Source organism: Rhyacophila brunnea, unplaced genomic scaffold, assembly GCF_057557595.1.
Source record: "Rhyacophila brunnea isolate RB1 unplaced genomic scaffold, BYU_Rbru_1.0 scaffold_10, whole genome shotgun sequence".
Lineage (NCBI taxonomy): Eukaryota > Metazoa > Arthropoda > Insecta > Trichoptera > Rhyacophilidae > Rhyacophila > Rhyacophila brunnea.
The window spans coordinates 9,567,915-9,584,856 of record NW_028232752.1 but is presented as its reverse complement, the minus strand read 5'-3'; the positions used below and the strand labels follow the sequence as shown (position 1 = coordinate 9,584,856).

The following is a 16,942-nucleotide window of genomic DNA, read 5'->3' as shown; positions in this document are numbered from 1 at the left end:
TTTTCAACTATAGGTGCGACAAATTTCGGACTCGCTGCCAATCGGAGAGCGAAAGTCGCGCTGTGAACACGTCAATTTGTTTTGTGATGGCGTCGGGGGAATTAATTCTTAAATCGTATAAAGATGACTAGAAAACGTTACCCATTTACTTGAAAAAGAAAACATGTCAATGAATATATTATTATTATTATTAATAGAACAATAAACATAACATTAAATGAACACATGTTGAATTTTTATGACAAAAACTATGTTTTGTTCTGCACGCGTCGTTTGCACAATCTTCGTGTCACGTAGTCACGATCGTTTTAGACTGTGCCCCAGCTGAAGTATAGCCTTAAATGATTCAACATAAATAATTCTGAAAAAAACTCATGAGAAAATATAGCCAATAGAAAAAATCTTTCTTGAAAAAAGTAAGACACCTGGCAAGAATCGTACCTGTGTCTCTTGGGTATCGCGCCCTGTGCATTACAACTATGCTACGACTGCCATGCTTAATTGTGACACATTTTAACTATACGGGCTCTTTTAATTAATTAATTGTGTAATTAACGTGTTATTTGCATTTGAAAATCAATTAGCAAAAACATAATTTTGTGCGCTCCGTAAAAATTGAATTAATTTAACTATCTATGTGAAATTAGTATATAATAATTTTCTGTAATATTAAGACAAACACAATATGCGTGGGTCGACTATTTATTTGAGAGGTTAACATTTTACTGCTTGATTAAAAGGTTTGATATCGACAGATATTATAATATAATAATTTAATATTATGATAAATTTGAGCAACGGGTTTTTAATTATCGTCTGAACTCATCAGTTATAATGTATTTGGATAAATTATTGTACTATATTATAGCTACGTTTTAACTGAGATACGTTTTGTTAGTACTAAAACTAGTAACAGTATAAACATATTAAGTATATTTGTTTATATTCGTACCTATTTTTTTGTTAATCGACTTTGATTATTGCGTTGATGTTGCGTGAGTGGCTGCAAGCTATCGTGAAGGTCAATATTATTTATATTTTCTCATATTAATTCTATAGTATTATTTTCAGGTGGTGTTCGAATAAAACATAATATCTTATATCAGTTAGCGTAATATTGAGGCATATCATAGCACTATAGTAATTAGGCCGCAAAAAACATTTATATTTTGAAGATTAAGCATTAACCATTTCTTTTTTTTATTCCATTAGACAGCTAGTTAAAAATCGTTTTCAAATTAACTATGAGGAAGCCCACGTCACTTAGTCGTATTGCTTCAAAAAATGTGAATCCCCCATGCTTTTAACTGAGGCGTAGTTTACTTCTATCTTCGGATAGTAGTCAATGTTCACAAAATTGTAGTTTGACGAGGAGTGCAATGAGTGGCTAAAAGAAAACTAAAACTTTCAATATTCACGACGAGTGGCAAATCGATATTTATTTATGATAGAAGAACGAGACAAGACATTTGCTTTTTGTTTTATTTGTCATAGGTACCTCGGTATTTTCACAAACGTTTATTTTTGATATTGTTTTGTTTTCATATTAAAGTACAATTGAGTGCATGGTCACCTCAGTTTTAGGTAACTGCTCCCTATCACAAAAAATAGTAATACTTCACATCCAAACGTAGGGTGTCGTGATTCCCCCGATTAAGACCGGGTGTGGTACGTTTGGTGGGGCTATTGACTTAAATGTATCATCCAATAGAATTTGAGAGGTCTACGACGATTCGGCACCGGGACAACTGGGCGCTACCGAGTCAAATGAAATTTGAAAATAAATAGACGTTCGTGAATTATAGGTACTTTTAAAATATATATTTAATGCTTATATATAAAATATTACTATATTATTTTAATAATTGTTGAGAATTTAAATATGCGCACGTAAATAATGATTTAATTTTATACCATTTTATACACGAGAAGAAAGATTGTTTTGTTTTTATACCAATAATTTGAGCATGTTGCAAAACAAACTTAAAAAACAAAAAAAATGTTGCCAATTTTCATAATTTACAAAAATATAATATTATATTTTTCAGTTGATTAGAAGCATTGTTTCAATATAGTTACAGTCCAGTGGTTAAATTTTTCATTCATTAGTATTGGAGATAAGCATACAGTATAGGGTGTGGTTAGTACATATTCACGTAAGTTATTGCCACTTTTCGATGACATTCATTGACATTGCCTACCTGCAATGCTACAAAATAAAAGCTATTGCAACATTAAAAGTGAGTTTTGTTAATGTTGACAGTGGCCTAGTTGATATAATAACCATCTCTGGTGTCATGCATAATGGTTTCGATTACGTGGTTTGATAAAAAAATGCATAATATTATATTTTTATTGTGCGTTTGCTCATGTGTAATGATTAGGGTTGCCAATCGTCCCGGTTTGATTTGGTCCAACTAGCTGTTGTGTTGGTAACATTGGGCTATCTAACTTGATTGCTACAAAGGCCAACTATGTTTCTTTTAAAAAATGCGTTGTTTCATTTTTCCCTGCTAAGTAAAAAGACAGTATTTTGGTTTTAGTGAAATGAGTACCTTAGTTTTAAACTACATTTTCTCTTATATTATGTAAATTTGTTGAATTGTTTTGACATCATATTCTATAATTACAACACACTATATCTTTTTAGAGAATTTATCAAAACAATCGAATAATTGTACATAATATAAGACAAACGGTAGTTTAAAACTTAGGTTCCCATACACAAAAGTAAATTTGTTTATTCGTATTTTTTTTTTGTATTGCAATGTTGATTATTGTTAGTTATTCATAATGTTCTCTTTTATGAGCATATTTTATTAAATTAAATCACTGTAAACTCTAACAAAGATTACTTGAGAGCGTAGAAACCTCGATCTTGGGTATCTGTTCCTGTGATATCACCAGGTGTAAACAACTTCTGATACTTCAGATCTAAGCGTAGGTCCTCGAAATATGCTCGATTAAGACCGATTGTGATGCAGATATGTTGGTTCACGTGTGGTCTTTGTTTGTGTTGTCCGGGTTTAACTGGTATCGTCTCAAAATTAAAGACTTTGTCCAGTATACCGACTGGAGTTTTCTCGCTACGCACAATACCCCTGATTTTTTTATAATAACCAAACAATGGACGGACTCTCAACGTCGATTTAAATATTCTACAACAATATATTAGGCTAGAATATAGCTAAACGAGTTTTAAAAAACCCTCGACTTTCAATCTGGATGCAATCCCTTAACAACTCCGCAAAAAAATGCCCGATGTAAAAAGCTCTAGAATTTTGGGAAAATTTCCTGAAAATTTCTTCCTGAAAAATTTCTACTAATAATACATTGGGTTGAACGTAAAAATGTTTAAAAACCTTTGCGTGAAATGATCATGATTCACATCTGATTGTGGATTCACTGCCAAGCTCTATAAGCATGGACTTATGAGCCGACCAATATGTCCATGTGGCGGAGAACTACAGAATGCAATCCAAGTTTTCTGGGAATGTCCGAACATATATGTTAGGAAAAGAACGAGATGCTCAAGTTAGTTCAATCAGCTGTTGTGCCCACCAAATTTATTTTTAGTAATTTATTTGTTGTTAATTCACTGTACTCTCTCTCATAGGCAAATGAATTCGAATGAGTCACAATAAAATCAGTCAAACCATACTTAGTCTTGGGTATCTATCTGCTCCTGAAACATTCACATGCGAAAAAAAATCCTGATGCTTCACATCTAAACTGTAGCGTCGTGATACGGTTAAGAGCATACTTCAGTAAAACGGCAAATAATTTTCAACTGTAGGTGCGACGAAATTTCGGACTCGCTTGCAATCGGAGAACAAAAGTCGAGCTGTAAACACGTTAACTTGTTTTGTGATGGCGACTAGGGAATTAATTCTTAAATCGTGTAAAGATGACTAACAAACGTTACCCCTTTTGCTTGAAAAATAAAACATGTCAATGAATACATTACTATTATTATTACTAATAGAACAATAAACATAACATTAAATGATCACATGTTGACTTTTGATGACGAATTATGTTTTATTCTGCACGCGTCGTTTGCACAATCTTTGCGTCGCGTAGTCACGATCGTTTTAGACCGTGCCCCAACTGAAGTATAGCCTTAATAATTTATACAGAGTGTAGTGTGGGGTAGGTTGGTTTAGAGGGTCAATGTTTGTGTTGTAGCTATCATATTTTACCATGTAAATTATTATAAATTTTATTTGTCGTGTTTTACTCTACATTGCTTCTAATGATAACAATCAAAATTATATCGTTTTCTATACAAACTTGCTTTATTAATTTTTCGAAATGTATAACATAAGCCTTGAATAATAAAGTTTTTCACGCAGTAATAACCACTGCTTTCGAAATGTTTCTAAAGATAAATTAACAAAGTTTACTCAAAATTATTTAAACACAAATTTTCTAAACAGAAAATAAATATAATAGTAATATTTTAACGGAGCACGAACCCTTATCAGCCTTCAAATCGAAATATTATACTTTTCTGTACGATTTCATTTATTTATTTATTTCTCTTTGTTTTCACCGGTGATATGTCAAACATAATCTGTCAACAAAGTATTGTTCAAATGTTTTCATTGCGACATTGATTGACGTTATCTAACCATTTTAGTTTTTTTTTGTATAAATATTTGACATTTTTAATAAGTTTATCGATTATAATACGTTATAGGTAGATAGCTGTAGCTTCAAAAACTTCTGAAGTTGAATGACACGACGCATCATACATGAACACAAGGCCTAGGTCAGGGATGGCGAACCAATGATACACCGAATATTTTTATGTGACACGCAGGCAATGTTAGAAGTTTAGTAATTTATATCGTCTCTGTTCTAGCAGAACACACTAACTGGAGAATACTAGTTTTGAGTAATTTGACTTTGAAGTTGTTAAAATGTTTGAAATGGTCTATCATGTGAGTTTATTAAGTAATCGTAAAAAGGATGACTTTAAAATAAAGACTGTATATTTATTAAGAAGGTTTCCAGATGGTAAAGTTTGAACTAAGGAACATTTTGGTATAAGTAACTCAATATGTAATTTTTTCGAATTAGTGTCTTCTGCCAGAACAGTGACGATATACTTACTTAATTTTACAATATTTTTAAAACTACTTCATCTAGCAATTTGAATTTTATTTTTATCGGCGTTCGAATAGATTACGCAATGGTTTAAATCATATGTTTTTATACTTTTTACGTTTTTTATACGTTTATTACAATGAATAAATGGTAAAACGCCATTTTGACTGTCTTTCGGTAAACGTCACTACGAACAACTATTTTTGTCGATGAATTATTTTTATAAACCACGAATAAATAAATTAACGTTAGACAAACAACAAAATGTATTAAATATTTTTATCTCAAATAAATGTGTAATTTTAGAATATATATATATATATATATATATATATATATATATATATATATATATATATATATATATATATATATATATATTGATACCAAATAATATTTATTATATTATCATAATGCCTAAATTCCCCATCAAAAATCCTCCAATCGACAGAGTTGGGAATATGATGATATTATTGTAACTGTAAATGAGTCAAGGCTAGACCAGGATGCACGCACAGCGAAACAAACGAAAAGAAAGTTACCGTTATCTAGTTTCTGGGCGGATGAAGGATCGAGAGTAGGTACGGGACAGTCAGTCGGTAACCTACCCTTGAACCTTGAACGTCGCCTGTAAATACGATTTGCCACCTCCGCGCCAAAGCGTGCGTTTACAAATGTTGTCGTAACGAATTGTTACTTGTCAAGTAAAATATACTTAATGTCGCTGAATCAGTGTTTTTAATAAGTGAAAAGTATAAATCAACACCCTACGTAAACCCATATCTATCAATATGTATTAATAAATTTACAATAATTCATTGTATTACATTAGTATTATTTTAATAATTGTATTTATATTTTGATCGATTTTGACTTTTTTGCATATAATTTAACACACCTATATAAAAAGGTTCGCAATAACTGACCTACGTTATCATTAATACATTTATACAAAATTTTAACATTCACACCTACATGACAAAATCAAGGAAATGGTGTGGAGTGATAGTAATATCATTGTATCTGAAGTCTAAAAATTATACTACTTTTTTAAAAACGTATTTTTATGCTATCTATAATAATATTCGGCTTTATGGTTTTTTCTTTATTTACATAGGTCAATTCCCAAAGAAAATGTAGCTTAAATATATAATAAGGGTTTTAAACAGTTTTATTATATAAACAAAACTAATACATCGCGAGTGGAGACCTACAAGTTTCTAAGTGTCTGTCCTTGGTGAAACAAAACTAACAAAGAGGCAGCATAGAATACTACTACATTGTTGGGATTGTTTTCTCAATGATGAACACCTAGAACCTTTTAGTATTAGGCTTGCGACATTTAATTCGCTTTCCCATGTTCGATTATAAAAGGATCGTGATATGAGCCACCCACACAGTGGAGGTTGTATCAATAGATTTTTTTTTTAAAATTTTATGAGAAATGGATATTAACCTCTTTCTCAATCTATCAGGTCCATACTTTAGGTCCAAACACATATTAAAAAAAAACAACAATTGAATTTGACAGACCCGGAATTTGAACTTAGGACCGACGACATCGAGAGAATTGGGAGCATTCGTTGTATGTTCTCCCAACGTGCAGAACTATCCTTCCATTGGTAATGGCAATTGCGAGGATAACGAGGATAATGACATATTTCACCTGCGTGAGGATGAGTATTAAAGGTGGGCATTGTTTTATAAATTCTGTAAATAGGGTCTGCTTAGCTCACTCGGTGTACCCCCTTGTATCTAATTTATATTTTTTGTATTTACACTTTTCTACTGTTTAATGCTGATATATTTCTTTTTTATATATAATACTGTTTTAGCAATATTTCTTTTCTTCTAAATGTCATGTTGTGAACGTCTTAAATTAAAAATTTGTAATGTTCACTATATATGTTAAAAAAAAGTTGAATTTGACATTATTAGCTGACACATTACCGTTCGGTCATCAAAAGCGTCCACATTAATTTATTTCAAAGTCGCTAACATATTGTCATTAGATAAACATCATTAACTCTAAGCTAATTGATACGAACAATAATTATCATCATAGTAGATTTTTGGGTTTCCACAATGTGTCTTTCTTTCCTCGACGTTTCGGGCTCATTGCAGAAGCCATTATCAAGAGATCATATGAAAGAACGTCGAGAAAATTAGGAAGAAGGACACATGATGGAAACCCAAAAATCTACTACGATAAAAAAAAACAACCGTGAAAGCCTCAAACATCGATAATATTCACTTACTAAAAAGCTTCAGTTGAAAACTAATTGCTTTGAAATATATATTATTATACTGATTGGTAGCAATTAAAATACTGTACCAACCTACATAATCGAAAAATCAATTTTTCGTCAAATATAAGAAAAAATACACCTGTACCATTAGTTTAAATGACCCTTAATTACAAGTGATTAATGCTGCGATATTTTTATTGCCCCGCCCCTACTTTATTGCTTTGACTCGGTTTGTTCATATGAATATAATTGCATTTACATACTGTATAACCTTTTTCCAAGGATACCTTTGAAGTTGGTTATACTTGTGAGCTTTACGAATCATAATTCATAACCACTAAGTACTCAGTAGCGTATTGACTAAGTGTGGCAATTTGTCATACCAGTTTTATTTTTTTCTTAAAGTATGATTAATACGTTTTAAGCGAATCGAGATTACGATCAAATCTAAATATAATAATATCAATTGACCATTTGTAACTACGGAAAGTAGGGTCTTGGACGATTCGGCACCAGGACAACTGTCCGCCACGGAATCGAATGCAATTCGAAAATAAATAGACATTCGTGAATATTTTTTTACCATGTCCGATCCTGATAAGATCATATGAGTCTATACATATTAGTTTTGTAATAACAAATTTCTGTTTTTACGAGAAATGGATGTTAGCCACTTGCTCAACCTATTCGGTCTATAGGTAGTCTGATTCAAACAAAAATTTAAAAGCCAATATGTGTATTTGTGAGACCCAGTATTACACAGTGTAAATTACCTATATTTTTTAATACTTTGTGAGAATTGAAATATGCACACGTAAATAAAAAATTTATTGTGCATATGTTTAAGTTCCAATGGGAAGAAAGTTCTTTTATTTGTATATAAAACCTCAGGCGTGATAATTCTCAATCCGCAATAAAAAAAACATTATGTTAAGAGCAAAATGAATTAAAACTACTAAGTAGTAGATAGAAACCGATTAATATTCCTCGTCTACTTTCTGTATAAAATTGTCCTGGTGCCAAGTTGTCCCATTCCCGAAACGTATGCTTCTAGAGATCAAATGCGTAATCAGATTGATTGAGAAATAATAGTCAATTTTGGATTGCTGGAAGGACAAAAACTATACATATTATTTTATATTATAACTAATAATAATTTAAAAATATTATTTTGACGGATAAATTGATTTATTATACAAAATAAATCGCATTAACCTTGTTTTCCAAATTTTCAAATCTGGTATTGGCAAATTCAAATGTTGTTTTTTCAGTGTGTATTTATACTCAGAGTGACTTTTTGTAGGAGCAGGATGAGCAAGTAGCTATCATCCACTTCTCGTAAAAACAAAATAATATGATATAATAATAATATGACCGTCTGAGGATCGATCATGGCAATGAATTGTAATCACAATAAAACTATTTTAAACGTTACTTACAAAATGAATAATTAATTTAAATCTCAGTATTTTCGAGAATTGCATATATTGAAAAAAAATATTTTTACTAATCTTATATAACGTGAACTCAGTTAAGGTTTACACACATGTATATAGCGGATTCTACGTCAGATTTTTAGTATCAAAAAGTACTTTAAAATGTCTTTTCCTTTAATGCCAGAAGTGCCTATGCATTGCCCACCTAAGAAGAAAGCCGATACATGACACGACTAGTCCTACTTTTTGCCCCTCCCGTTGTCTATGGATTACCTGTCATTGTCTATAGAGTGCTCATACTGACGCGTCTGTCGTGTTTGCTTGTTGGAGTATTCTTAGTTTTAGATCATTTTAACGTATCTTGGAGACATAGGAGTTCATCTGATTTAGTGGTTCTGTGTTATTAATAATTGGAAGTGACGATCAGTGTAAGCCTTTACACAGGGAATGGTTTAATTTGGATAGATGAGTTAAATGATAAATAATACACTAGCATTAATACACTTTCTACAAATATAATGCATAGATTAATGCTACATATTTTTTGGAAATCAATATTATCACCGGTTTTCGTGTAAAGGACTAGTCTGACTTTGACAGCTGGTGAATAACAGGCATGTATATCATTTATAAATAACACTGATAGTTAATATATTTGATTTGATAATTTTTCATAATTCAATTTGAAACGAGAAAGGGCGAATCAATTGTCAAGCAATCTGGGATCTGATTTTGACAGCTGAAAAGTGGACCACTCGATGGTCAACCGATGTTATGTAAATTAACTAGAAGCATAGCTAACGTGTATTACAAAATAAATACTTGCCAAATTTTACACCAAGAAATATATACTGATAACATAAGTGATTCAGGTGTTGATATTTAAATCATTTAAATCAAAATAAAAAAAATCACCATGGTAATTGACTACAATATAGTTGATGAGAAAATAACAATGTTATTGCATGTACATACTAAAATATATGTATATTTAACACCGGCATATCAACAATAGATCAACAACAGATTTTTTGCCTTCAATTTACGAAGAGCCTTGTAGTTTTGTATACTAACGTCAACTACATTTCGAATAGATTCTAATATAGAATTGAATATATATGCCACATTCTGAAATATTTTTTATTTGATATTGATCCGATAAGCAAAATAGGTTCACATCTATGACGATGACTATATTGTTTTCCTTACACGACGATGTATAATGTATATGGTCATAGTGTCCCACGTGATTTCTACATTTAATAATAAAAAAGAGAAGAATTTAAAATTATGAATTCTTATTTTCTCCTCTATTAACTCCGCCTCTAAATAAATAAATTAGAAAAAACCAGAGTATAACGAACGTGAAATGAATTTCAAAGATTGTATTCAGTCGATTTAAATTCATCATGATGATTTACTAATTTACTAGTTAGCGTCACCTGTGATATTTAAAAATAAACAAATTACTCACCAAACTGTAAATATTGGGTAGGCATTTAATTCAATCATGACTTCACGATTGATGGCTTTTTAATAACTATACCATTAAAATTAAATTATGTATGGAATGAAATTGCCTACTGGCCAAATAATGTTAAATTGTTGGGAGTATATTATGATTAAAATAACTTAATTTTTGATAACAATCAGTTTAATTAATTTTTTAGGTTACTGGTTGGTTTTTTTTACAGATATCTTGGACACAATAATTTATTGTTTGTGTAGAAAGAAAGCCATTAGATATTAATCATGCTTGTAATTATTGATAACACAATATAATATATAGTATTTGATCTACATTATCTATCTACATCGATCAGGGTCGGTTTCATCTACCTATCCAGAAGTTCTCAACCTTTAGCGCACTCACCTTCATGGGATGTGAGAATGAAGAAAAACAATCATTCAAAAGTTTTAGAAAACGGATTCTCGTTGAATTTTTATTGTGGGTAAGATTTATTTTTAAGGGGATAAATGATTTTGTAGATCTGAACATTAGAAAACTTCCTAAGGGTGCGGCATGAATAATAATGGATACCCCTGGATTACATGGATATTTTGGTGAATAATATAAATATTGTAATGACTATTTTTACGTAAAATATAAAACCACTAGAAAACATATTTTTGAAAGCCAGCTATTGAAACCCACACACACTAAAATTCACGCCCATGTACTTTAACCACTAAGCTATGTGTCCTATTTAATTGCGACGAAATTAACTTATTTAAGATTCTCTCTGAAGCGCTTTCTAATTTTCTAGTGATTATATAATATTTCTCTGGATGTTTTAAAATTATAATTATGTTCAATAAAGAATTTTATATTCTTTAATTTTGTAAACTATTCGTTGAATAAAAAATAGTTTATTAATATATTTAGTTAAGAACAATATTTTAAGAAAGTCAGAAATAATTTAAATCTTCATCTACGTATCTCATTATGTAAAGTGGTATAAGTTAAGGTATATACTTAAAAGTTATGTATTATTTTAATATTAAGCAGAACCGCTCAATAAATTGTATAAATTAATAGATATAAAATAATTTATTGACAACTGTTGAATGTGCGATTAAATTTCGTGACCTCTCCGTTATTGTATTCGATATAATGATTGAGATACTTGCTCATTACCCAAATATAACTATTTAGATTATAAATTCACATTTATTTTCGATTTATCTTTTTTTGTAAGAATTGATACAGTTTAAAAAATATTTCAAATTCCAACCAACTGCCTTCAAGAGCTTCTTTCAATCAACATCAACCAGATAATATTGTTTTGTGTAGATACAGAGTATTATAAAAATATTTCGTTATTACTATTCACAATCGCTTAATCTTTACGATTTACAATTTAAACCGACCTACCACGTATTTTGCTAGCATATCCATCAAGTTACTTAACAATATATTTTATTGTCAATTTATTAATTAATTATTAGTGGAAATATTATCATGTTAATATAAATATAATTAATAAGTAATATTTTCATAATATTATAACTTATAACAAACCTTTAAATCATATAATTCAGTTAGTAAGTATGTTTTTATTTTAAATATTAATATATTATATTTTTTGTTAACAATTAAGTATTTCTGTTGATACCTAATGACCGTTAATTATCTTCAAATTTCTCATAATTTTATATATTATACCTAATAATGTTTCATTATATTGTATTGAAGTAGTAATATTAATTTAATGCAGCTTAAGTACATAAATGCTATTATAATAATGTTTCTGATTAGCCAGGTAAGATCAGGTAATTTCTTACAATTTAATAACGTACTATTCTTATCTTTTTTCTTTTATAGCTGTTAACTGTCAATTCATGGTGGAACTGAATTGTTATTATTTTTAATAAATAATTTGCTATTTATTTTACATCACTAGTATAAAAATATCTGTAGTATTGTAATGTATTATTTACTCCTAATTTTAGTCGAACTTCTGATATTTTACCACATTTTTCTTGTAGCTCGTATTCTTGTTTGTCCGGTGGTTTTTTATCCAGTACAAATCTTGCAATCGATTTTTAACTAACTTCCCGATTAGCTAGATATTTGAAACTTTTAGAATATATCAGAACACGATGCCAATGCATTATTTTAATACTTTTAATTAATTAATAATAATTAATATAATTAATAATAATAATAACTTAATTATTTTAATCTTTAAGCAGAATTGAATTCATTTTCAGTTAATTCTGTTTTGTATGTTTCGGAAAAAATTCGTTAAAAGTAATATTTACTTCTCACTATTATTGATTGCTAAGTGGGTACTAGCAACTAAATTATTAATATATACGTGCGGTTACTATGGAAATCAATATGAAATGTCAAAATGACATTTCAGTATTCTATATTTATTAATACATAGAATTGTCAAGTTTATATGATTCAACAGAAAATTTAATAAAAACGTGGTATATAAAAAGCTCTTTTTATCTTGTAATTATTATAAATATTTTCAAATCAAAAAGTGCCAAGCGCAAGTTTCGAACGCCAGACTTGGCCGTATGATACATAGAAAAAGTAAACTCGCCCTTAGAAGCGAACTTCTCTACACCGCGATTACCCCTCTCATTACGACATACGCTGCTGCCGTCTGGGTAAATGTAAATTCTATAAAATATTTTAAAGCGCTTCAGACTATATAAAACAATTATATTAGAAATATTATGGATGCCCCTTGGTTTGTTCGCAATACCACTTTTCATTAAGACTCAAACATGGTAACCATCCACGACCAGGTCTTAAAACTGTTTAAAAAATCTACAACATCATGGTAGTAGAATGACAGCATACTTCTTCAACCAGTAGATCAAAGATCTTAACAAATATGATCTATTCGTGCATAGAAAATTTCCTAGACTACGAGCAATAATATTCTTAGAACCTCCTTAGTATATTTTTAAAAACTAATTATCTTATTTTGCAATAGTGACGCTGTCAATTTAAACAAAACACCACTGTATAATCCGTAATTAATTCCCTTTTATTTTTTCTTCTACCCTCAGACTGACGACAAAGGTCCATGAGCTCTTCGTTGGTAGGTATACAAACGTAAGTACCCATGACGAGAATAAAAATCCATTCGGCCTTGGTGCCTCATAATATGATACCTATATACATAATAAAAACATTATCAGCTGACAATGTCCCTTTGAAACCAGTCCTGAGTAATATTAAAATAATTAGAACTTACATTGTATTTTATTTTAAATAATATAATGCATTTTTACCGCAAAATAGATTAATAAATATAATTCCGATAGGCTAAACTCCAATACACTACATTTTGATGCAGAGTTTTGAATATGTGAGTGTCCTACAAAAATGAAAAACACAATATTATAATAGACGTGCAGTAGTGTGTTGCAACCTTCAAATACACCAATATTAAATGAGCGTCAGTGCATAAACCGAGAGCAGTTGTCAGAACGACAAGCTTAGAATGACGTATTTTACATGTGTTTAAGTTTATCCCATATTCTTCCACATTCAAGATCGATTGCCTATTACTCCATACCCGTTAGGTATTTCAGTTCCCATTTTTTCTGATTTCTACCAAGAATTTACAGTTAACACCATAAAATATATTAAAATTAATGTTAATCTAAATTATGACTAAAATTACAATACTATTAGGTACTTCACAATGTTTTATGCTAACTAGATCATATGGGTCACCATAAAGTGGAGGTTGTTTTAACTGATGTTACAATACACCAAAATACCAATTGGAAAACAAGATGTGAATTTTCCAGACCTGGGATTTAAACCCGGTACCCATGACATGATAAGCCAGCACTTTACCACAAGGCCATAGTGGGTAATTATAAATTACTATGAAATCAATCGACTAAAACTTATAAATATCGGTTTATAATTTATATAATATATTACTATAATAATATTATATATGTATAGTAATTAGGCTGATAAAGCTAGTCGTTATCGATTTTAAATTATATAGATTAAGAAGTGGCATAATACAAATTTATTTTTCTCTTCTCTAATCATTATTGTAAGTAAAGTAATTTACCATTAATTTCAAAAATTGTTAATTATTGGCACATGATGATCTAATGAATAGATCGATGATAGCCACAAAATTATTGTGTTTCTTCAATGTGTATTGGATTCAGAGCTATAACCAAACAGCCTGATTAATTAATTGCTAACAATCTTTTCTAGTGATACAACGTCCGACAAAATAACCCACATACTCCGTTCTAAAAGAACAATGATGGTATTCAACATTTGCTTAAAATTGAGATATATTATGGATTTAAAATATTAAGTCTACGATATATATTATCTTCCTTTGTCACAAACTTTCCCCTTCCAAATTGGTGTATTGTTACGTAAATTAATGTCGAATAATAACTTTTAGACGAAGGAATAAAAGCCAAAAGACTTTCAAATTACCCTTCTCAAGTCAGTGGCGTCCCTTTGTAGTGAAAATAAAATATTTAAATACCTTTACAAACTAACGAATGTTATTTTATTTGAAACGGTTATAAAACTACCCTATTGTATAATTTATATAATCGTGCGTAGTGACATAATAATATTACCTATATCAATTCATTATGTACTTACTTTTAGGTATACAAATTGCCACTGATTATTTATAAATTGTAATTGATTAATCTAGAAATAATAATTTTTCAACGTCTAAAAATCAGTACTCGAAAGCCCATATTGTGTCTTACGTCAAAAAACATTGTTTAATATTTCCCATTTGTATGATGTCAATAGACTTTTTGTTTTTAGAAATTTCAAGTTTCTTTTATGAATAGTCTCACCACTGTAAAAAAAATACTTTTAACGTAGAATATTTAACTATTTAGCTTTTTTTTAATTGTACATATTATTATTATGACACTCAGTGGGTCTATTCTATACTTATCGACCGCTAAAGTGATAAAGTGATAAATATTATCAAACTTAGGGTGGGTTTGTATCAAAGTATTAGCACTTATTGTAACAATTACAATAAGTTGATTGTAATTGCTGCAATAAGTGCTATATTTTAATAGCACCTTTCTTGGCTGTGATAAAATTTAGAGCGAGATAGACAGTTTTGACTGTTTAGACGGCTAACAATTATTATAATACCTCAATACAAATATGTAATAAATACTATCATTTTAGCGATCGATATTCGCATTGTGTATAGAATAGACCAGCAGGTTTTGAGAAATATGTAAATAAAATAAAAATTATAAAACCATAAAATTATTCGTTATTAATTCTATAAAATTAAAAATATAATAATACATTATTTATACAAAATAATTTAATGAATCCTTCCATGTTTTTTGTTTCAAATAATACTATAAGCAATGTTTGTTAATTTTATCTCATGAATATTAAAAAACTTATAATGAATTAAATATTTGAAAAAAAAAACTTCTTTATGTAATGGAACGAATTCAAATATTTTATACAGTGGGTGGTTGTAAAGAAGAGAGAGAGTTTCAGTTTGCTTGTTTAAAAGTTTACTAAAGTTTAACAACACATTTGCATAAGTAATTCTAATATATTTCTAAATTAATACTAGTTAAATATTTATTTTGATTATATATCTCACCTTTCAATAGTTGAACAACAGCAAACAATAAATTAGAACATTTTTAAACAACACCGAACAACAAGATTAACAAAATTACATTGATACACACAAAAAAGTCGTTAACAACAAACTATACAACAGGTATTTTGTATTTTTTTATTTAAAACAATGTAAAAAATTCACTCACCGCACTTTTAAAGTTTTTGAAATCGTCAATATTGTATATATAAAAAAAAAATTAAAACAAATAAAGTCGTGAACAATACAATGTTAAGTCACTTTAAATTATTTGTACTTAAATTTTTGCGTTGGTAATTGAAAAAATGCATGCAATTACAATACTTCTGTACAGTAGTATATATGTATCAATTTGATATGTATTTGTTATTGTTATAGAGATATGTATCAGAGGTTAAATTCGCTCCGCACCGGACGGTAGATGCGGCGAAACTGAAGCATTTGTCGCTACGATTTTACGGTATAGCTGCCAGCTTCGATGACGATAATCTAGACTATACGAATATCGTGCGCGTTTAGACCATAAATAACAAACTACATACAAAGATCTACAAAAAAGATGGTTTTTTCTTGTACTTATTTTAATATTTTTGTATACTTCTGGTGTGATGCTGCTCGTGAGTTTTCCGCCTTGAAGAGTGAACTTCGGTTGCGACGCCGGTTTGGAGACGCAGGTAATATGGACGCCTCTCGCTCTTCCGCCGGGACCCCAGGGGTGTCCCAGGGAAGGCACTCGAGGTATATGCATACTTACTTTAAAGCGTACAACTTTTACGAATAGGCCAATTATTGAGGTGCGTAAAATAGATAATACATAACATTTTATGACATTTTGTATAGTATTCTGCTATAAAAACTGATGAAAATACAGCGATATAAAGAATAATTTTATAATACTTAATTCAAAATAATTTAAATTAAAAACAGATTATTCATTAAATTCCTAATTTCGTTAATTAAATATTTTTATATTTATTTATGAAAATAATCATCATCAGCTGGGGTCGATACACTGCTGGATGAAGGCCTC

General features: G+C 29.7%; 1 protein-coding gene across 2 annotated transcripts in view; it reads right to left on the bottom strand.

The window, feature by feature from the left end:
• The window catches only part of LOC147078869 (acetylcholinesterase-like), a 215,291-nt gene extending 198,982 nt beyond the window's left edge, over positions 1–16,309 (bottom strand). Inside the window, exon 1 of one of the 2 annotated variants that reach the window (XM_085950597.1) lies at positions 15,913–16,309. The gene's annotated coding sequence lies outside the window, so the exon portion shown is untranslated. The remainder of the gene's footprint in view (positions 1–15,912) is intronic. The other variant, XM_085950603.1, reaches the window with a different exon arrangement.
• Between the last annotated feature and the right edge of the window lie 633 nt (positions 16,310–16,942).